We start from the raw sequence: 24,593 nt of genomic DNA, 5'->3' as shown, positions 1-24,593 counted from the left end.
TACATGTTCTCTATGGAGGTCAAAGACATGGATAGTGATTACCAAAACTCCGAGGTGACAATTCAATGCGTGACCGACGCCAACAACACAACTGAAAGATTCTACGGAAGGGTCGAAGAGATCTGGGAGCTTGATTATGCTGGAATGGATGATGTGACGATGTTCCCTGTCAGATGGGCCGAGGACGTCATAAGAGAAAACAAGTATTTCACCACCATGTCTATAGCCGACGCAAAGAGCACTTTCGTGAACATTAACGTCATCGCCAAAGATGAGCCATGGGTACACGCTAAGCACATGACACAATGCTTCTTGATAACCGACCCAGCCAATCCCAGCCGTGTTGTCGTGAGGAGATCCAAAAGGAGCATCGTCGGAATGGATGGAGTCGCCGAGAAGGAAGACTACGACCAATATGGCAACCCGATGAGGGAAGATGATGATGACGATGAAGCATACGTGAAAAGAAGAATCAAGACTACATTACCTAAGAAAGATCGTACTCCATGGCTCCGGAAAGTCACAAGGAGGGGCTCATTTACTCGGCAACGAACAAGAAAGGGAAAAAGCTCAATGTGAAACGTCGTCGATGTAGCTGAGAAACCAACATTTATATTTATATGTATCTATTTTGTGTACGCACTTAAGTAACCGTTATCGGTCAACTGATATGTTACCACCACATGCATGGTTCCGGTGATATCCGCACAGTGTGGGAGAGGGGGGCGCCGTCGTCGGGAGAAAAACAAAGAAACAAAAACAAAAGGGATAAAGAAGTACAAAACAAAAAGAAAAGTAAACAGAAAAGAAAAGGAAAATAATAAAAGAAAAGAAAACTAAAAACTAGAAAAGGAAAATAATAAAAAGAAAAGAAAAATAGCGGTAACGCTGGATTGGGGACCAGCGCTATAGCTAACTTAGCTATAGCGCTGGATCCTAAAACAGCGCTGCTGCTATTTGTATTTTAGATTAAAAAAAATAAAAATTGGAACAACGCTATAGCTAAGTTAGCTATAGCGCTTGCTTAGGATACAGTGCTGTAGCTAAGTTAGCTATAGCGCTTGTTTCCAAACCAGCGCTACCGCTATGTTGACCGAGTCTCATTTCCCGCCAATCTCCACCTCTCCCCCTCTGTTGCTGGCCATCGCCCCTGTGCCCGCCGTCGACCTCGCCAGCCGTCGCCCCTGCGCCCGCCGTAGACCTCACCAGCCGTCGCCCCTGCGCCCGCCCTTGACCTCACCGGCCGTCGCCCCTGCGCCCGCCCTCGACCTCACCAGTCGTCGCTCCTGCGCCCGTGTCGTCGAACTCATCACTGCCTCCCTCTCCATCGCCCTTGACCTCGCCGCTGCCGCCCTCTTCCCCGCCCCGTAGGCCTCTCCCTCTCCTCTCCCCTGCCCTCCTCTCCCTCTTTCTTTCTGCTCTCTGCTCTCCCCCTCTCTCTCTAATTTGAACCCTAGCTAGCCTACCAATTTAGTTTAGGGCAATTTAGTAAATTTAGTTTAGTGCAATTTAGTAAATTTAGTTTAGTGCAATTTAGCAATTTAGTTTAGGGTAAATAAAGTACCTATAAATAAAAAATAGTAGCAAATATTTATAAAAAACAGTAGCTAAAATTTGTAAAAAAAATAGCTAATTAGGGCAGTAGTTTAGGGACAATTGCACTAAACTAAAAAACAGTAGAAAATATTTGTAAAAAAATAGTAGCTAAAATTTGTAAAAAAACAGTAGTTAATTTGGTTTTGTAGGTATATAAATTAGCTATAAAAACAGTAGCAAAAATTTATAAAAAATAGTAGCTAATTAGGGCAGTAGCTACAATTGTTTTAGCAAATGAGCAAATTTAGCTAATTAGGGTAGTAGCTAAAACACCTATAAATAAAAAGTAGCAAATTTTTGTAGAAAATTAATTAGGCCAGTAGCTAAAATACCTATAAATTAGGGCAGTTGCTAAACTAGGGCCAATTTATAAAAAACAGTAGCTAAACTAGGGCCAATTTGTAAAAACAGTAGCTAATTAGGGTAGTAGCTAAAATACCTATAAATAAAAAATAGTAGCAAATTTTTGTAGAAAATTAGTAAATTAGTTTAGGGCAAACTAGTAGCAAATTTGGTTATTAGTTTAGAGCAAACTAGTAGCAAATTCTTGGGGCGCAATGTTTAGTGAGGTCATTTCACTCTATGTACTTGCTTGAATGATATATTTTGCAAAGATATATGTCATTGATGTTATATGTTGGTTTTGGAATGTTGGTTGAATGTCAAAAATATCCGAGTGGCCTATGTTTTGCCTGAATGTTGATTCATTTCCGTTCTGGCAAATTTTAGGCGCTCCATATGTCCACCTTTACGCAAAGGTCATGCCAAAAATTTCATGCTAGAAACAAGGACATGTGGAGTACCCGGGATTTGCCCGAAGGGGAATGAATCAACATTTCGACCAAATAATAGGCCCCTTTTTTCTCTTCATTATATCTTTTATTTACAATTGTTGAATAGGAAACATGTCTACCGATGCCGAAGTCGTGGGTGGTTCTACTCGCCTTGCAGACCCCATCGAGGCAGCAAATCACTATTTCGATTACCTGGACGAACACCAGATGGGGTTGCGTGGTGGCGGCAGTGGCACCAACCCCGAAACCGACGCCGACACTGGCACCGGCACCGATACCACCCCCGAGACCGACAAGATGCTGCCATAGACGGTAAAACACCGAAGAAGAAGAGGACACGAAGACCAAACGAGCTTGGCATCGGACAAATTGTGGTCACGGAGATGCACCCCAAGAAGTTAGAGCCAACGGCGCCGGAGGAAGCGCGTTCGTGCTGGGGCAATCAACTTGGATGCATCCACAGGGAACCGTCAACATCAACGACGAGAGGTTGAAGCAGATGCCACATATGGAGCACATGCTCCTAAATAAGTTGCACAATAGGTTCATGTTCCCCGGCCGAGATGAAGGCAAATATAAATAGCCATGGGACAACGTCGCCATGACAAAGCTAAACGACAAGGCGATGGTGACGTTCACCAACGACTTGTCCTCCTGGAAAGTTCGGGTGAAGAAAGCGATTGTGAAGAATGAACCGTGGTGCAAGATTCATGCTGGTAATCCGACAATAACGAAAGAGGACTTTGCAAAATTCAAGGAGAATTGCGGTAAAGAAGAAATCAAGGCAAGCTCGGAGAAAATGAAGGTTCTCCAGGCCAGGAACATGCCTCCCCACCGCCTCGGAAGCCGTGGTTATGAGGGGAAGAGGCACATATAGGCCTAGGAGGACGCCGAACGTGAAAGTCTTGGAATCCCAGACCTCTTGGCGGAGTTCACCGACCCGCTGGAGCATGACTGGATCAGGGCCCGGTACAAGTGGGACAAAGTTAGAAAGATCTTTTACACGGACCCGAACACGAGGAGTTCATGAGATTTCTGGTAATTGTTATATTACCACATTATCATATTTGCTTCCAATCAGTTCAACTTCAAGTTTTGTCACATTAGTAAACCATCCACATTCCTTTTGCAGAAAGAGCAGCATCAAAAGGCAGCCGAAAGCGACAAGTCGTCATAGTCGTCGGTGAGGCCCAAGTGGGACACCCCATACAACCGGGCCCTGAACATACCGAAAAAGGTCCCGGTGGACAAGCTGCCATCCTATGGACATGTGCACAACGTCGGAGATGGCGCCTCATGGAAGACATGCTACCCCGAGGAGCCAGAGGAAAGAAGGAAGAGACGGTTGGTCGTCACTCAGCAGAGCATCGGCGAGAAGGTCGCGATTGCGGTCAATAAGACCAAAGCTGAGATCAAACAAGAGTTGATCGGGGTAGTCAGTGGGTTGGTCACTAACGCGGAGGCCAGCCTGATTCCGGCAATTTTCGATTGGTCGAAGAGCAATCCAAATGCACGGCCGGAGGACTTTACCCTTCCCAGCTTTGTCGGGAGCAATTCGACGAACACCACAACACCAACACCTGCCCAAGGAACCACAAAAGGTCCCGTTCCTGTTCATAGCAGCTCGACCTCCGTCTCTAGAGCTCGACGCCCTCATGGTAATTACGCGTCATACCCTTTTCACCAGCAGTCTATAGTCTTTCATTTTAGTTGCCTTTCAGATGTTTGACATCGCAGACATGTCTCCTTCATAGGCCGACAACACCCCGTGCACCCTACTCTACGACATCAAGGGCCAGAAGGTGGCTGTGGGAAAGGCAACGGTTGTGAAGCCGAAGGACTGCATGTTCCACAACCGAGAGATGCCCGATGGCGTCTTCAAGGTTAACGTGGTCAGTGTCTTAGAGGGCTTCGAGGATTTGCCTCCTCCGGTACCAGTCGATGATGACGACGAGACCCCTAATATGATTGGCGCATGCAAGAGCTGGTTCTTGCCTTGGCCGAGGTCTCTTCTTCGTCTCGAGGCGCCCAGTATCACGCCAACGCCACCTTCTCAAGAAAGTATTAACACCACCCACCTACTAAATTACCTGCACCTGTCGTGGCAGGTGGTAGCATACGACGCAAGGGAGAGCCTCCATTAGTGCCAGACCATGTCGCCCCTGCTGTCGAAGAAGCAAATGCTGATGATGACATGGATGATGATGATGATGACCCAGACAAGTATTTCACTACCACCTGTGATGATGGAGAATTGATGGCTTAGGACGACGAAGACTCAGGCTATGAGCATGGAGGTGATGATTTGATGCTGCCTGATTTGCCGGAGCAGGTATGTCCTAAGGCGGAATGTAAAAAGTCTCTCTTCAAGCGATCCTCGCACGACACACCTCCAGATGCTTCCCCTACCTAGCAACACACCAAGGGTCGTCCACTAATTAGCCCAATGACACTAGGGGTGGTGTTTAGGGAAGGTATGGTGGGCTCACTACTGCCCCCCACCAAGAAGCAAAGGAAGAGACTGCCCAAGAAAGGCCCTAAAGGCGCCATAGGTGCTTCAAGCAGCCAGCCGCCTCTGAAGCCCCGGGTGGTAGACAGAATACCTGTCGAAGGTAAGACGCATTTCCATGTCGCCGGCAAGCCGATCCTACCCGCCAAAGCGCTAGAGCACATACTGAACAATGATCTAAAGAGACTCCATGAAGATGTGCTGGCCAGAGAGAAAAGCCTTCTGATCACGAAACAACCAGGATACCCGCTGTACGTGGCTCAGATGCCGGGTGGGAAGTTGTACGTTGAGACCTGGCCCGCGAATCAGTTCATCCTGCGATTTGACTACATCTATGACATGTTCCACATGACCAAGCTGGACTTCCAGTTCATCCGCATGTATGCGCTATATCTCAACTACTTCATCAGGACTGAGAACATAAAATATATCTGCATCGCGGACCCGTACTATATGCATGAGAGCTTCTTGGTAGTTTGCAAAGAGCATCGTGACTATGCGAGTAAGTACCTCGGCGAATTCATGATTGCTAATAAGGACAAGGAAGTGATTCTCCTACCTTATCATCCCTAGTAAGTCATCTGCGCATATCCTTTCGTACGTGTTAGCCATTCCTTTGCAAGCATGGAGGCTAATTTGAGGTGTACTTAATTTGTGCAAAGGGGGCGGCACCGTCCTCATCGTTCTGTACCTGGAGTACTCCCATGCTATGTACTTGGACTCATCGAAGAACCTCACGAAAAAGGATTACACGCACATAAAGAGTGTTCTCGACAGTGCCCTGTTAACCTTCAGCCTGTTTGGTGGATATATCAAGGTGAAAAGGAACAGGAAGAACGGGTAGGTTTTCCGCCATAAGACCGACTTCTGCTGCATCTAGCAACCACACACCAGTAGGACTGATGGATTCTACCTCATGCATCACCTGATGGAGTACAGAAGGGATAATCAACGCCTTCGCATGTCAGCTACTACCGAAGATGCCGAGATTGTCAGCTGGGCCACAAGCATAGGAAAGACAACGGATCATCGAATCCGAGCTGAGTTTTATCACGTACAGTGTGAACTTGCCCAAGTGATCATGAAGCAAGTCCTTCAACCAACGGGGATGTTCTACCATGGGCCAATCACGCGGGTTGATGTACGAGCACTGCTAGTCGTTCAACGTCTGGACCTGAAGCCTTTCATGAAGCTCGGGTGCTTCCTCCCTGACTATGAAGATTGGACCGGCGACATGGAGGACTGATTGTCAATGATAATGTGTCACTACTGTCTTTCAATGGCAAAACTTTGAAATTATGCACGGCGAAACTATGTGATGCAACTCAACCGTGGTCCTGAACTAGCATAGATCGCTCTAGTTAATTAGTTTGGGTATGAGGAACTTCATCATTTATGTTTACTATTAGTTGCTTTTATTTTGCTAATCATGCCTCTTTGTTTTCTTAAGTACATTATGTTGCATATTATCGTTCAATTCAGCAACTCACAATGCAGGTACATAGATCAGAGATGGCGAAGGACTATTACGCCGTGTACGTTGGGAGGGTTCCAGGAGTCTACGACCACCAGCCAGCCACTCAGGCCCAGGTGCACAGGTACCCGGGTGCTAGCCATAGAGGGTTCAACACAAGAGCCGAAGCGGAAAGTAGTTACTTGAGGTGGACACTCCAGCATGAGCAGGGGCGGGACCGCCGGTACTATGTAGTCGTGCTCTTGCTCATGCTAATCGCTCTTCTCTTCTACATCATGGTTTAGATAGAGATGATGAAACTTGTGTGTGTGTGCCATGACCATGCAGTTGCACTTATTCGAGACATGACATGATCGCATTTGTGTATCGCTATTTTCGAGATGTGATGATATTTGTGTTGAACGCTGCTGATGATGATGGTATGACGAGACTACTGTATGTCTATGATATGTGAGAATAGTGTATGTTTAGTATGATGTGATGAAACTATTGTATAGAGCCTGTATAAATACATCACAAATACATAGAGGGGTGCAAATCTGTGAAAGAAGGAATATTAGCAGTAGAGCTAGAAAGCAACTACTAGAAGCGCTGGCTTAGCAGCAGCACATCATCCAAACAAGCGCTATAGATAGTTATCAGTAGCGCTGGTCCCGGAAGCGCTATTGCTAGCAATACTTACCAGTAGCGCTGCCCATACCAGCGCTACTACTAGGGTTTAGGTGTAGCGCGATAGCAGTAGCACTGGACCCAATGCTAGTGTTATGCATATTTCAAGTGCTACTACTAGGGTTTTCCCTAGTAGTGGGACCTGGATGCCCATATTGGTTCCGACATATTCTACAAAGATCTTATCGGTCGAACCTCAATCTCAAGGATTCAGCTAATCACATATGTAGTTCCCTTTGTCTATCGGTACGTTACTTGCCCAAGATTCAATCATTGGTAGCTCTATACCTAATTCAATCATGTTACCAGCAAGTCTCTTTACTCGATCCATAATACAAGATCCCATTACTAACTCAGTAGTCACATTGCTTGCAAGCTTCTTGTGATGTTGTATAACCAAGAGGGCCTACAGATACCTCTCCGTCATATAGAGTGACAAATCCCAGTCTTGATCCATGCCAACTCAACAGATACCCTCGGAGATACCTGTAGAGCACCTTTATAGTCACCCAGTTACGTTGTGAATTTTGGTACACACAAGTTACTCCTCCGGTGTGAGCGAGTTGCATGACCTCATGGTCATAGGAAAATATACTTGACATGTAGAAAACAATAGCAATAAACTTGACATGATCATATGCTACGTTCATAGTTTGGGTCTTGTCCATCACATCATTCTCCTAATGATGTGATCCCGTTATCAAATGACAACTCATGTCCATGGCTAGGAAACTATAGCCATCTTTGATCAATGAGCTAGTCCGGTAGATGCTTACTAGGGACACATTGTTATCTATGTAATCCACACATGTATTTGAGTTTTCGGTGAATACAATTATAGCATGGATAATAAACAATTATCATGAACTAGGAAATATGATAATAACCAATTTATTATTGCATCTAGGGCATATTTCCAACATTCTCCCAATTGCACTAGAGTCAATAATCTAGTTCACATCGACATGTGATTAACACTCATAGTTCACATCGCCATGTGACTAACACCCAAAGAGTTACTAGAGTCAATAATCTAGTTCACCTCACCATGTGATTAACACTCAATGAGTTCTAGGGTTTGATCATTTATGCTTGTGGAGAGAGGTTTTAGTCAACGGGTCTACAACATTCAGATCCATGTGTACTTCGCAAATCTTTATGTCATATTATAGATGCTGCTACCACGCTCCACTTGGAGCTATTCCAAATGGATGCTCCACTATACGTATCCGGTTTGCTACCGAGACTCATCCAGTTAGGTGTTAAAGCTTGCATCGACGTATCCCTTTACGCCAAACTCTTTATCACCTCCATAAACAAGAAATGTTTCCTTATTCCTCTAAGGATAATTTTGACCATTGTCCAGTGATCCACTCATGGATCACTCTTGTACCCCCTTTCCAGACACGTGGCAAGGCACACATCACGCATGGTACACAACATGGCATATCGTATAGAGCCTATGGCTAATGCATAGGGGACGACCTTCGTCCTTTCATTTTCTTCTGCCGTGGTCGAGCTTTGAGTCTCACTCAACTTCACACCTTACCACTCAGGCAAAAACTCCTTCTTTGACTGATCCCTTTTGAACTCCATCAAAATCATGTCAAGGTATGTGCTCCGTGAATGCCTTATCAGGCGTCTTGATCTATCTCTATAGATCTTGAAACCCAATATGTAAGCAATTTTACCCAGGTCTTCCTTTCAAACAACCCTTTATGCTTTACAGAAATTATACATCCTTTCCAATCAACAATATGTCATCCACATATACTTATCAGAAATGTTGTATTGCTCCCACTCAATTTCTTGTAAATACAAATTTCTTGCAAACTTTGTATAAACCCAAAAGCTTTGATCACCTCATCAAAGCGTATATTCCAACTCCGATACGCTTGATCCACTCCATAGAAGGATAGCTGCAGCTTGCATATCTTTTAGCATCCTTAGGATCCACAAAACCTTTCGGTTGTATCACATACAACCTTTCCTCACGAAAACCGTTAAGGAAACTCTGTTTTGATATCCATCGGCCAGATTTCGTAATCAAAAAATGCAGCAATTGCTAACACAATTCTGACAGACTCAAGTATCGCTACAGGTGAGAAAGTCTCGTCGTAGTCAACTCCTTGAACTTGTGAAAACTTATCTGCGACAAGGCGAGCTTCATCAATGCCTGTCTTCTTCTTAAAGATACATTTATTCTCAATGGCTTGCCGATCATCGGGAAAGTCCACCAAAGTCCATACTTTGTTCTCATACATGGATCCTATCTCGGATTTCATGGCTCCTAGCCATTTGTTGGAATCCGGGCCCACCCTCGCTTCTCTATAGCTCGTAGGTTCACCATTGTCCAACAACATGACCTCTAAGACAGGGTTACCATATCACTCAGAAGCTGTACGTACCCTTGTCGACCTACGAGATTCGATAGTAACTTGATTGGAAGCTTCACAATCATCATCATTATCTTCCTATTCAACTAACGTAGGTGCCATCGAAACATCTTTTTGTGCTGCGCTACTCTCTGATTGAAGTAAAGGTTCAACAACCTCATCAAGTTCTATCTTCCTCACAATCAATTCTTTCAAGAGAAACTCTTTCTCGAGAAAGGAACCGTTCTTAGCGACACACACTTTGCCCTCGGATCTAAGTTAGAAGGTATACTCAACTGCTTCCTTAGGGTATTCTATGAAGACACATTTGTCTGCATTGGGTTTGAGCTTTTCTGGCTGAAATGTTTTGATATAAGCATCATAGCCCAAAACCATAAGAAACAACAACTTAGGTTTCTTGCCAAACCACAATTCATATGGTGTTGTCTCCACATACTTAGATGGTGCCCTATTTAAAATGAATTTAGTTGTCTCTGATGCATAACCCCAAAACAATAGTGGTATATCGGCAAGAGACATCATAGAACGCACCATATCCATTAAGGTACGATTACGACATTCACACACACCATTACACTATGGTGTTACAGGTGGTGTCAACTGTGAAACACTTCCACATTGTCTTAAGTGATTGCCAAACTCATAACTCAGATATTCTCCCCTTTGATGGATCGTAGGAATTTAATCTTCTTGTTACGATGATTCTCAACTTCACTCTAAAATTGCTTGAGCTTTTCAAATGTTTCAGACTTATGCTTCATTAAGTAAACATACCCGTATCTACTCAAATCATCGATGAAGGTGAGGAAATAATGATATCCACTGCATGCGTCAACACTCATCGGACTGCACACACCATCATGTATGATTTCCAACAAGTCACTTGCCCGTTCCATTGTTCTGCAAAACGGGGTTTTAGTCATCTTGCCCATGAGGCATGGTTTGCATGTGTCAAGTGATTCAAAATCAAGTGACTCCAAAAGTCCATCAGCATGGAGTTTCTTCGAACGGTTTACACCAATATGACCAAAGCAGCAGTGCCACAAGAAAGTGGTATTATTATTATCAACTCTACATCTTTTGGCCTCAATGTTATGAACATGTGTATCACTACGATCGAGATTCAATAAAGCATTCACATTGGGTGCATGACCATAGAAGGTATTATTCATGTAAATAGAATAACCATTATTCTGAGACTACAATGAATAACCATATTGCAATAAACATGATCTAAGCATGTTCATGCTCAACGCAGACACCAAATAACATTTATTTAGGTCCAGCACTAATCCTGAAGGTAGAGGGATCATGCGATGCTGATCACATCAACCTCGGAAACACTTCCAACACACATCGTCACCTTGCCCTTAGCTAGTCTCCATTTATTCCGTAGCTTTTTTTGTTTCGAGTTACCAATATTAGCAACTAAACCGGTATCTAATACCCATGTGCTACAAGGAGTACTAGTAAGGTACACATCAATAACATATATATCAAATATACTTTTGTTGAAGTTGCTAGCCTTCTTATCTACCAAGTATTTGGGGTAGTTCCACCACCAGTGACCATTCCCCTAACAATACAAGCACTTAGTCTCGGGTTTGGGTTAAACCTTGGTTTTCTTCACTAAACCGGCAACTAGTTTGCCATTCATGAAGTTTCCCTTCTTGCCCTTGCCCTTCTTGAAACTAGTGGTCTTGTTAACCATCAAAACTTGATGAACCTTCTTGATTTCTACCTCCGCGGCCTACCACGAACAACTCTGGGATCATCTCCATCCCTTGCATGTTATAGTTCATCACGAAGTTCTATTATCTTGGTGATAGTGTCTGGAGAACTCTGTCAATCACTATCTTATCTGGAAGATTAACTCCCACTTGATTCAAGCGATTGTAGCACCCAGACATTCTGATCACATGCTCATTGGCTGATCTATTCTCCTCCATCTTGTAGGCAAAGAACTTGTCAAAGGTCTCATACCTCTCAACACGGGCATGAGCCTGAAATATCAATTTCAGCTCTCGGAACATCTCATATGTTCCATGGCATTCAAAAACATCTTTGGAGATCCGATTCTAAGCCGTAAAGCATGGCGCACTAAACTATCAAGTAGTCATCTAAACGTGTCTACCATATGTTCACAACATCCACAAATGACGCTAGAGGGGTTGGCACACCGAGCGGTGCATCAAGGACATAAGCCTTCTGTGCAGCAGTGAGGACAATCCTCAGACTACGGCCCTACTCTGCATAATTGCTCACAATATCTTTCAACTTAGTGTTTCTCTAGGAACGCATTAAAATAGGGAGCTACATCGCAAGCTATTGATCTACAACATAATTTGCATAGGGAACTTAGACTATTGTTCATGAGAAGGAGTTCAATTAATCATATTACTTAAGAACTCCCACTCAAATCAACATCCCTCCGGTTGTCCGAGTGTAGCATGATCCAAATTCACCAACCCAAGTCCGATCATCATGTGAGATGAGGTGGTTGAAATGGTGAACATCTCCATGTTGATCATATCTACTATATGACTCATGCTCGAACTTTCGGTCTCTTGTGTTTCGAGGCCATGTCTGTACATGCTAGGCTCATCAAGTTTAACCACTACTAGGAAAAGGCTATAGCTAATATGAACATTAATGACGCACCACATATGTGGTGCGCTACTGCTATATAGCAGTGGTGCACCATGTGTAGGTACGCCATTAGTGTCCATATCACTAATGGCGCACCACACCGACGGTGCGCCACTGCTAACATTTTTTTTCAAAACTAGTAATGGCGCACCAGGGTATAGTGCGCCATTACTAGTTTTAACTAGTAATGGCGCACCACACACTCTTTGCGCCACTACTAATTTTTTTTTTACTTTTTTTTTCAAAACTAGTAATGGCGCACCAGGGGATATTGCGCCATTACTAGTTCAAACTAGTAATGGCGCACCACAACCACGGTGCGCCACTACTAACAATTTTTTTTTGCAAAACTAGTAATGGCGCACCACGTAATAGGTGCGCCATTAGTAACCACGGTTACTAATGGCGCATTGTTAGGTGGTGCGCCATTGGTAACCTGAGAGCAGCTAGATATTTTGGACAGCCACCTACGACACTCACTTTCCCCACTTCATTCTCTCCACCACCTCCTCCAAGCTTGTCTCGGGTGCCTCCTCCTCCTCACCTCATTTGCACCATAGATTCACCCAAATTAAGTGGTTAAATTTCCTTTTTTGATAGGTAAGTAAGGGGAAAGCTTTCTTTATGTTGTAGATCTACTCTTTCTCCCTCCAACAATGTGCACATGCACTTTTTATGGCCTAGATCTACGTATGTTTGTGGTGTTGCATATGTTTGTGTTTGCAGGTTCCGGTATTTGAAATGCGATAGTTGCCAATATTTTGCCGGAATGTTGATTCATTTTCGTTTCGGCGAGAATTTGGCACTATGCATTCTTTTTGGTCCTATTTTTAGGCAAAGTCATGCCAAAAAAAATTTTGGTTCTAAAATATCGTTTTGCTCTACCCCGCAGGCAACCATGGTCCGCACGTTGACCAAAGGCATCGTGAATAGGTTTTTGAGCTCCGCGAAGGCCGAGATGCTTCAAAAGAACGAGACAGAGATAAGATGTCCGTGTTCAAGATGCAAGCTGAAGAGCCTTATGGACCCGGATTCCGTACAGGTGCGGGACCACCTACTCTTGTGTGGTTTCATGGATGGCTATCGGTGGCAAGGTGATGAAGATGATTATGGAGTCGTCCATGGGGGCCGGGAAAGAAATGAGGAAGGGCAGCAAGACAACCGCGGCGAGGGCGGGCGAGAAGACAAAGAATCTTCAGACATGATCACGAAGTAGATGCAGTACACAGTCATCATGTAGAAGATGCCGGACATGATGATGAGGAAGATGCCGGAGCAGACGAAGGGCATGATCATGAAGATGAAGATGCCGGAGCAGACGACAATGGACCAGCGGTGGGCTGGGTACAGGACCCTCATATTCAAGAGCTGCTTCTCAAGCAGACAGATAACACACGAGCTGCCGCTCGAGAGAAAGCCAAGCTGGATCAACTGGAGATAGATGCGATTACTCCATTGTATGAAGGATGCAGGCCCGAGGATACCCGCCTGAAAGTAACGCTCATGGCTCTGGAGATGAAGGTAAAACACAAAATGATCGATGCATGCTTCGACAAGAACATGTCATTCTGGCACGAACATCTTCCCAAGGGGAACAAGTGTCCGACCAGTTTCGAGGAGGCGAAGAAAATCGTGTGTCCTCTGGATTTACCGCACGTGAAATACCATGTGTGCATGAACAATTGCATCATTTATTGGGACGAGCACGCGGAGTCTACCATATGTCTGGTGTGCGGCGTCACTCGATACAAGAAGAGGAAGAAAGCTCCTCGAAAAGTGGTGTGGTACTTTCCGATCACTCCTCGCTGCAGCGGTATTTCGCGGACCCTAAGGTTGCAAAGCTCCTGCATTGGCACGCGGATAGGGAGAAGAAGAAGCGACAAGATGACGGAAATGATCTGGAGATAAATAGAAAAGACAAGATGCTGAGTCACCCTAAGGATGCGAGCTAGTGGCAAGCGTTGAACTTCGAACACCCAGAATTTGGGGACGATCCAAGGAACATCGTGCTGGGCGCGAGCACCGATGGAGTCAATCCGTTTGGCAGCCAGAGAAGCACAATAGCACCTGGAGTGTGTTTGTGTGGATGTACAACCTTCCCCCATGGTTGTGCATGAAGAGGAAGTACATTCACATGAGTATGCTAATTGAAGGGCCAAACTAACCAGGGAACGACATCAATCCGTATCTGGAGCTGCTGAAAGAGGAGCTAGACATGTTGTGGAAAACGCCAGCCAATACTTGGGACGCCACAGAGAAAGAATATTTCCCTATGAGAGCCGCACTGCTCATGACGGTGCATGACTATCTCGGTTACGAATATGTCGCGGGGCAGGTGGTCCAGGGATTTTCTGGATGCGTCAGGTGCATGGATGACACAACGTATCGCCAGCAAGATAGAGATCCCATGTCTTCGAAAACCGTGTTAATGGGACATCGAAGGTGGCTTCGCGATGATGACTCATGGAGAAAACGCAAGGATCTGTTTGATGGTGAAACCGAACCCCGAAGACGCCTGCGTACGAGGAGCGGCGAGGAAATAGACGAGCTGTTGAAAAATTGGAAAGGGTGCCCACCACCGGGGAAGGCGCCAGAGCCGGGAAAGAAGCGAAAGGCGCCAGAGCCGCTGCTGAAGGTATGGAAAACGAGGTGTTTTTTCTGGGACTTGTCGTACTAGAAGATCCTCTATGTGCCTCACAGCCTTGATGTCATGCATATCACGAAGAACATGTGCGAGAGTCTGCTTGGTACCTTGCTCAACATGCCAGAGAGGACCAAAGATGGGCCGAAAGCAAGGGCAGACTTGAAATCAATGGGCATCAGGGAGGAGCTTCACGCTAATGATGATGATGATGATGATGATGATGTTGATGATGATGAAATCAATTAGCAACTAAACCGGTATCTAATACGCATGTGCTACTAGGAGTACTAGTAAGGTGCACATCAATAACACATATATCAAATATACTTTTGTTAAAGTTGCTAGCCTTCTTATCTACCAAGTGTTTGGGGTAGTTCCACCACCAGTGACCATTCCCTTTACAATACAAGCACTTAGTCTCGGGTTTGGGTTCAACCTTGGTTTTCTTCACTAAAGCGGCAACTGGTTTGCCATTCATGAGGTTTCCCTTCTTGCCCTTGACCTTCTTGAAACCAGTGGTCTTGTTAACCATCAACACTTGATGAACCTTCTTGATTTCTACCTCCGTGGCCTACCGCGAACAACTCTGGGATCATCTCCATCCCTTGCATGTTATAGTTCATCACGAAGTTCTAGTATCTTAGTGATAGTGTCTGGAGAACTCTGTCAATCACTATCTTATCTGGAAGATTAACTCCCACTTGATTCAAGCGATTCTAGCACCCAGACATTCTGAGCAAATGCTCATTGGCTGAGCTATTCTCCTCCATCTTGTAGGAAAAGAACTTGTCAAAGGTTTAATACCTCTCAACACGGGCATGAGCCTGAAATATCAATTTCAGCTCTCGGAACATCTCATATGTTCCATGGCATTCAAAAACATCTTTGGAGATCCGATTCTAAGCCGTAAAGCATGGCGCACTAAACTATCAAGTAGTCATCTAAACGTGTCTACCATATGTTCACAACATCCACAAATGACGCTAGAGGGGTTGGCACACCGAGCGGTGCATCAAGGACATAAGCCTTCTGTGCAGCAGTGAGGACAATCCTCAGACTACGGCCCTAGTCTGCATAATTGCTCACAATATCTTTCAACTTAGTGTTTCTCTAGGAACGCATTAAAATAGGGAGCTACATCGCAAGCTATTGATCTACAACATAATTTGCATAGGGAACTTAGACTATTGTTCATGAGAAGGAGTTCAATTAATCATATTACTTAAGAACTCCCACTCAAATCAACATCCCTCCGGTTGTCCGAGTGTAGCATGATCTAAATTCACCAACCCAGGTCCGATCATCATGTGAGATGAGGTGGTTGCAATGGTGAACATCTCCATGTTGATCATATCTACTATATGACTCATGCTCGAACTTACAGTCTCTTGTGTTTCAAGGCCATGTCTGTACATGCTAGGCTTGTCAAGTTTAACCCAAGTGTTCCGCATGTGCCAAACTGGCTTGCACCCGTTGTATGTGAACGTAGAGTCTATCACACCCGATCATCACGTGGTGCCTCAAAACGACGAACTTTCACAATGGTGCACACTTTGGGAGAACACAAATTTATCTTGAAATTTTAGTGAGGGATCACCTTATAATGCTACCGTCGCCTAAGCAAAATAAGATGCATAAAAGGATTAACATCACATGAAAGTCATAAGTGACATGATATGGCCATCAACTTGTGCTTTTGATCTTCATCTCCAAAGCACCAGCATGATCTCCATCGTCACCGGCATTACACCATGATCTCCATCATCATGACCTCCATCATCGTGCCGCCATCAGGGTTGTCACGCCAACCATGCTTCTACTACTATTGCTACCGCTTAGCAATAAAGTGAAGCATTACATGGCGCTTAATGATTGACACGCAGGTCATACAATAATTAAAGACAACCCTATGGCTCATGCCGGTTGCCGTATGCATCGACATGCAAGTCGATATAAACTATTACAAACATGATCATGTCATACATCAAATATATATCATCATGTCTTTGGCCATATCATATCACAACATACCCTGCAAAATAAGTTAGACGTCCTCTAATTATTGTTGCATGATTTAGACGTCCTCTAATTATTGTTGCATGATTTATGTGGCTGCTATGGGTATCTAGCAAGAAGGATTCTTACCTGCGCAAAGCCACAACGGTGATATGCAAGTTGCTATTTAACCTTCTACAAGGACCGCCTTTGTCGAATCTGATTCAACTAAGGTGGGAGAGACAGACACCCGCCAACCATCTTTATGCAACAAAGTCACATGTCTGTCGATGGAACCGGTCTCATGTATGTGGACATGTAAAGTTGGTCCGGGCTGCTTCATCCCACAATACCGCCAAATCAAGAAAAGACCAAAGAAGGAAGCAATCTGAATATCAACGCCCACAAACTCCTTTGTGTTCTACATGTAATGTCATCTACGCATAGATCTAGCTCTGATGCCACTGTTGGGGAACGTTGCATGGAAAAAAAAAATTTCCTATGCTCACCAAGATCGAATCTAGGAGATGACGATCTACGAGAGGAGAGATTGGATCTACATACCCTTGTAGATCGCTAAGCGGAAGCGTTAAGAAACGCAGTTGATGTAGTCGGACGTCTTCGCGATCCAATCACGATCCGTCCCACGAACTCCGATCCAAGTGCTGATCGGACGACACCTCCGCGTTCAATACACTTACGACTTGATGACGCCTTCACCTCCTCATGTATATAAGGATATAAGCTAGGGATACGTGACTGATGAATATGTGTGATATACATCAACTAGAAGCTTTTAAAGAAAAATGTAATATAATAAGAGAATTAGCTTGACATTATTCGAGCACCAAGTATTATATATATACATATAGGCATGAGCTATGTGTAGCACAACCTCCATCAAAGTATATATGAGAACATAATGCACCACATCCAACAATATTCCTTCGGCATATCCACACAACCATAAAGACAGTGTATAGTTCCACCAATGTAACAACAAAAATATATTTATACATACCATATGGTTTCCTGCTTGTACTTTTCATTTGATCACCATGAATATGTCTAGTGAAATAATAAGTGCCCCCCTTGTGGTTGTTGAGATTGCTGGAGTTGTGTCAGGCATTGAACTTGAGCAAGCAATGTTTCATTCGTACCTATATACAAAGATATGAACATATATACCCAACTTAGTGAATGGACTAGGTCAAAAGAACAATTTCCTATATGTTAATGTGGAGAAAATAAACAGGGGCCTATCTAGGGTTTGAAATCATAAAGTTAAATACCATGTCCAAAATTCATTCTAAAATGATTGTGGGCAACGAAGTTATGAAAATAAGCCCATACAATGTCAACAAGTTTAAAATGAAAAAAACAAGTTTTTCTTACAAATGGAAGCAGTATATTACACATGAATAATAAATAGACTTCTGAACTGATTCACAATGCAAATTTTAGAAGCAAAATGCAAAATACACATCAGAACATTACTTAATGCACACAGCACATTCTATGTTTACAAAAACTGAAAATGGTAACCTAACTGACATAATTGATCTACTGCTAATAAAACAAGGAAGAAATCATGAATTCATAAAAATAGCAAATCTTTCTGATCATTACGACACATAAGCACACAAGCTCAGTTTGTCACGAAACATATAAATTTACTGGACCAAGCCCAAGTATGCGTTTTTATTTCAATGGTCATAATATAAAAAAATGTTCTAACATCCAAGCAAGCACAAATAAAATGTTGAAGTCCTTAAAAAGGGTTCAAAATACGACCTGAAGATTGAGGGAAATAACATTTGTTATGTAAAGAGAAATAGTAAAGCGGGTCTTAAGTCGTTAGAAAATAATTTATAAACTAGTTAGCTAATGCACGGAAGATATATTTAACCGATTCGCTAAAGACACAATTTGTACCTAAATAACAATTTGGTGTGTCGTGTTGTAATTGAACATCTATGTATCTTTTGGCAGTTTGGGGCTTTATTAATTTATGTTTACCAGAACACGCATGAGACTTGTGTGTCTTTGTATAAAGATTGGGAAAGCTATTACATATTTATATTAGATTTAGGGCAACATGAGATCAATGACTTGTGTCCGTTCATCCTCACAAGGACTTTATCAATTTAAAGTTGGGCGTTTTGCCTTTTCTCCAAAAAAGACATGCTCACACGCACGTGTAAGCATGTACTAGAATTTGTAGTATACGCGTGTATTTTGCAAAATAGCTAGCATGTGAAAGCACATATCGGCCTTTTGAAAATAGTTAATCTACCTATCAGAATTGATTGACAAAGGTCGCACGAACTGAATGTTGATGAAACTAATAGGATTAGTGATAACACAACAACTCTCGTAGCTTGCATTCTTATTATGTGCATGCGATATGTTTTCAGTTCCTATCCCATGTATATTATTTTTCTTTAATTAAGGTTTCTAGTGAGGCAAAATTAGCAATAGATACACATGTTTCATGAGAAAAGTTGATAGTAAAAAGCAAGATATACTAAGTACAACATATTGATCCCAACGTCAAAAAATGGTACAACTAAGAAGGCAAGAACGATAAACATATGGTGTAAGTTCATAATCAAAAATCTGTTTGTCATCAGCCATCTCCAATCACTTCGTGCAGAAATAAGTTTTGTGTTGTCTTGTATTGCACAATGGTGATCACTATTTTCCTTTGTGTGCCACCACAAGAACATAAGATAAGTTACTTGAGATGCAAGGACAGAGAAAATAACACAGTTCATCATCTTGTCATCTTGTATTGGCTCCCATCCAAGCAGCTTGAGCTTCATCATATTGTTTTCAATTGCAAGCCCATCAACTGTACTCTAAAAACATATATTCGAAAGAAATAATAAGAAGATTATTATGTAAATTCTTAACATAGAGTAGTTTTTCATCACGCTTTCGCCTTTGTATCAGCTCCAAGTATCCTAGCTCTAGTTGATGGCTTCATTAATTTGAAGTTCGGCTTTTATACCTTTTTCTCTAAAAAACCTTTCCCAGTGAACTATATATGGATGATATAGCCATGAGATCAAGATTTTTTTAATCTAATAAAATGGTTCTCACTTAAACAATTATAAAATAGAGAAATAGCAAAACCACTAAAACACCTGCTCATGATCATGTTGTAAGTCAGCAGAATTACAAATATTCATCGACTGCACTTGTGTAGGTAGTGAGTTAGTCTCCTGCTGCAGTAGATCAGCCTTGCTTTAAAGGTCCTACAAGTACACCATCTTGTGCTTCTTACCTCTTAGTGCAGTACACCGGTTTTGAATTATCTTGCAAATAATTTCACACAAAAGAGCGTACACATAAAATATTTTATGAGGTCATTAGGTAAGGTTCATGACACCTCATGAAGATTGATGAAGATAAGGTTTATTAGTTAGAAGATAAATACTAAAGTGAGTGTTTCATAATTTATGAAATGGTTGGCAAATGCATTAGAGATATATTTAAGCAAGTCACTCAAACAACAATAAATACCTAGATAGCGATTGATGTAACTTGAAACTTTTGTTAGAAAATTGGTAAATATGTTAACAATGCCAATATTCCTCCCTCTCTACCTGGGAACTCTCCTAGATATATGATACGTCTCCAATGTATCTATAATTTATGAAGTATTCATGCCATGTTTACAAGAATTTTATATGGTTTGGGTGCAATTTTATATGATTTAAATGGAACTAACCTGGACTCACATTGTTTTCAGCAGAACTACCGTGGTGTTTTTTTGTGCAGAAATCAAAGTTCTCCAAATGAAATGAAACTTTTTAACGATTTTTTGGAAGAAAAGATGCACTAGAAGCTTCGAGGGCCAGAAGAGCCACGAGGGCCCCTCTAGGCACCAGGTCGTGCCAAGTGGGGCTGCTCACCCTGGTACCTAGTGATCCCCTCAAGGCCCATCTTTGCTTAAGACCGACGCCAAAAATCCTATAAATACAGAAACCCCCAGAAATAACCCTAGATCAGAAGCTTCGCCACCGCAAGCCTCTGTAGCCCCGAAAAACAAATCTAGACCCTATTCTGGCACCCTGCCGGAGGGGAAAATCATCACCGGAGGCCATCTTCATCATCCCTGCAGCCACCATGATGAGCAGGGAGTAGTCCACCCTCGGGGCTGAGGGTTTGTACCAGTAGCTATGTGTTTAATCTCTCTCTAGTGTTCTTGATTTGGCACGATCTTGATGTATCGCGAGCTTTGTTAATATAGTTGGATCATATGGTGTTTCTCCCTCTCTATCTTGTTGTGATGAATTGACTTTTCCCTTTGAGATTTCTTTATTATCGGATTGAATACTTTTATGGATTTTAGAGCACTTGACATATGTCTTGCTATGAATTACCGTGGTGACAATGCGGTATCATATTAATTCACTTGATATGAGTTTTGGCACTCAACTCACAGATTCTCGAGGTCACATTGGGGTAATCTATGCATAGGGGTTGATGCACGTTTTCGTCCTTGTTTCTCTGCTAGAAATCTTGGGGCATTCTTTGAGGTTCTTTGTGTTGAATTGAGTATTATGAATCTAAAATTGTTTGATGCATATCTTATTATTAACTCACGGATACTCGTGATGACATTGGAGTATCTAGGTGACATTAGAGTAGGTTGATGTGTATCATATGGTGTTATTTTAGTACGAACTCTTGGGTATTCATGACACTTATAAGAATAGCTCTATAGATCAATTGGAATGGATAACTTGAGGTGGTTTCGTACCCTAAAAACAATTTCTTCTCATGTTCTCCGCTATATAAGAACTTTGGAGTAATTCTTCATCGCACGTTGAGGGATTGTCATATGATCCAATTATATTAGCATTGTGGAGACACTGCACTAGCTAGTGAATGTATGAACCCTAGGCCTCATTTTCAAGCATTCCAATACCGTTTGTGCTCACTTTTGCTACTCGTTACCTTGCTGTTTTTTATTGTTACTATTAAAAAACCAATATCTATTATCATTATTACACTTGTATCACCATCTCTTCGCCGAACTAGTGCACCTATACAATTTACCATTGTATTTGGTGTGTTGGGGACACAAGAGACTTTTTATTATTTGATTGCAGGATTGTTTGGGAGAGACCATCTTCATCCTACTCCTCCCATGGATTGATAAATCTTAGATCATCCACTTGAGGGAAATTTGCTATTGTCCTACAAAATTCTACGCTTGGAGGCCCAACACGAGTCTACAAGAACATGTTGTGTACTAGACATCAATGCAGTCCAAAGCTTCCTACTTCACACTAGCATCCTACTTCACTTGTAGATCATCTGAGCTGCGACCATGGCGACTAGATAGAGGATAGAAAAGTGGAGCAAAAACAAGTTAATTGCGCTATGAGCTGTGACCTAAGGGCAAATATATTTGAGGCTCCCGCTCTTCCCCGACTTGAATTCTGAATTTCCATTTGTAGGAGATCTTGTGGATAGGTGTATTGACCTTGTAAAAAATCTAGTAGTTTATTTTTATCCTGGGAAAGAAACAACAATATTTTTTGTTAACAAAAACACGAAGAGGAGCTTATTCACCATGATCTACTTCCTATCTTTATCAGCATATATCCCTTGAACCGACATTTTCACAAGATCGAAGCAGAGAACAGGATGCCCTAGACATGTCGTGTACCATTGTAGAAGGTAATGCGGAAACAAGTATTCATCATGTAATATAAGGATATAAGCTAGGACCTGTCACTTAGAAATATGTGTGATACACATTAACTATAAGCTTTTAAAGAAAAATACATCTAATAAGAGAATTAGCTTGGCACTATTCTGATAAGTATTATATATATAGGCATGAACTTTATGTATCCGAACCTCCATCCAAGTATGTATGAGAACATTGTACACCACATCCAACAAAATTTCTTCGGCATATTCACAGAACACGGAAAGGTGGATAATTCCACCAATATTATTATATTTCCCATATGGTTCCCTGCTTGTAATTTTTATTTGAAGTCACTTTGTAGATGGGTGGTGAAATAATCATGCCCCCGGTGTGATTGTTGACATTGTTGGAGCAGTGTGAGGCGTTGGACTTCAGCAACTAGTTTTCATTCAGATCTATATACACAAACATGAACGTATACCCAACTTAGTCACTGGACTCGTAAAAACAACAATTTCATACGTATGATCCACAAAAATATGATTACATGTTAATGTGGAGTAAATAACTAGGGGGCACAGCTAGGGCATGGAATCGGAAAGTTAATTACCACGTCTAAAATTTATGCTAAAATGATTGTCGGCAATCGAAGGTATCAAAATAAGCTGATAAAATGTCAACAAGTTTATAATGAAAAAAATATCTTCCGTACCAAATGGAAGAGATATATTACAAACAAGTAATAAATAGACTTCTGAATTGACTCACAATGTGAACTTTAGAAACAAAATGCAAAATACACATCAGAACACTACTTCATGCCCATAACACATTGTAAGCTTACAAAAACAGAAAATGGTAACCTAGAATTGTCATAATTGACCGGGAGGCGCAAAATAGCTAGCATGTGCCAGTTGCACATATTTGCGTTTTTAGAAATTATTAACCTATACCTCTCGAAACTGATTGACAAGGGTTGCAAGCGCTGAATGCTGAGGAAATTAATCGGATTAGAGATAACACAACAATTATCGGAACTTGCATTTGCGTTATGTGCATGCGATGTGATTGATGTTCCTATCCCATGTATATTGTTTTTCTTTAAGGTTTCGAGTGAGGCAAACTTTGTGATATACACATATTTCATGACAAAAATTAATAGTACAAAAGCTAGATATATACTAAGTATAGCATATTGATCCTAATGTCCAAAATTTATATAATCAAGAAGGAAGAAAAACATAAACATATCGTATAAGTTCACAATTAATAATCTGTATGTCATCATCCATCTCCAGCTCACTTCATGCATAAATAAGTCATGTGTCTTGGCTTGTATTGTACAATGGTGATCACCGTTTTCCTTTACGCGCCAGCACAAGAACATAAGATAACACCCAAACCAAATATTGGTCCCCCGGGTCGCCTCTCGGGCGGCTCGGGCGGAATCCCTGATCCAGCGCCACCGCCCCCCCCCTTCCCTCACCTCGCCGTCGCCGAAGGACGCCGCCGGGCTAAGCCCGTGCGACGGACGGCGGCGGCGGGGCCTTCTCTCTGCCTGGCAGCGGGATCTCGCGGTGGGGGAGGCACGGCTCCTCTCTGCCGCGCCATGTGGCTGCTCCGGCGCTGCCGTGGTCTGCCTGGGCGTCGAGTCGCATCGGCTTTGCACGCTCCTTGCGCTTCTCGACTCCTGCCATCTCAGTGCGTTGCGTGCGTAGGAGGTGGTGGCCTGTGGATCTGGCCGGCTTTGGCGGGATCCGGCTCGTCTGCGTCGATGGCTCGATGTGGAGGGCTTCGAGGGGCCGTTCGGCGGCTCAGCCTGGCGGATCAGGGGCGGGGTGGAAGCCCTCCCCTCCGGCTCAGGTGATGCGGTGGCTGTGGGTGGCTCACAGTGGTGCAGCCAGTGTGGGTGCCAGATCTGACTGGGATTGGTTTGTTCTGGCTCGTCTGCGTCTGTCAGCGACGAGGAAGGAGGTGGCCCTGTGTAGCGTTGGCGTGATCGCTGCGTTGGGGTGCATGGACCAGCGAAGGTACTGTGCGGGAGTGGTGGTTGTGCTACTCCGGGTGAAAGCCTAGCCGGTGCTTGCCAGCCGACGGCGACGGCGCCTGTGGGCGTCGCTATCCTCCTTGGAGGTGTCGTCAGGGAGATCTGCGCATCCTCAACTCCCGGATCAAGCTCTTTAGGTGAAAGCC

Source organism: Triticum aestivum, chromosome 5B, assembly GCF_018294505.1.
Source record: "Triticum aestivum cultivar Chinese Spring chromosome 5B, IWGSC CS RefSeq v2.1, whole genome shotgun sequence".
Taxonomy (NCBI): Eukaryota; Viridiplantae; Streptophyta; class Magnoliopsida; order Poales; family Poaceae; genus Triticum; species Triticum aestivum.
Note: the sequence above shows the minus strand (reverse complement) of the source record.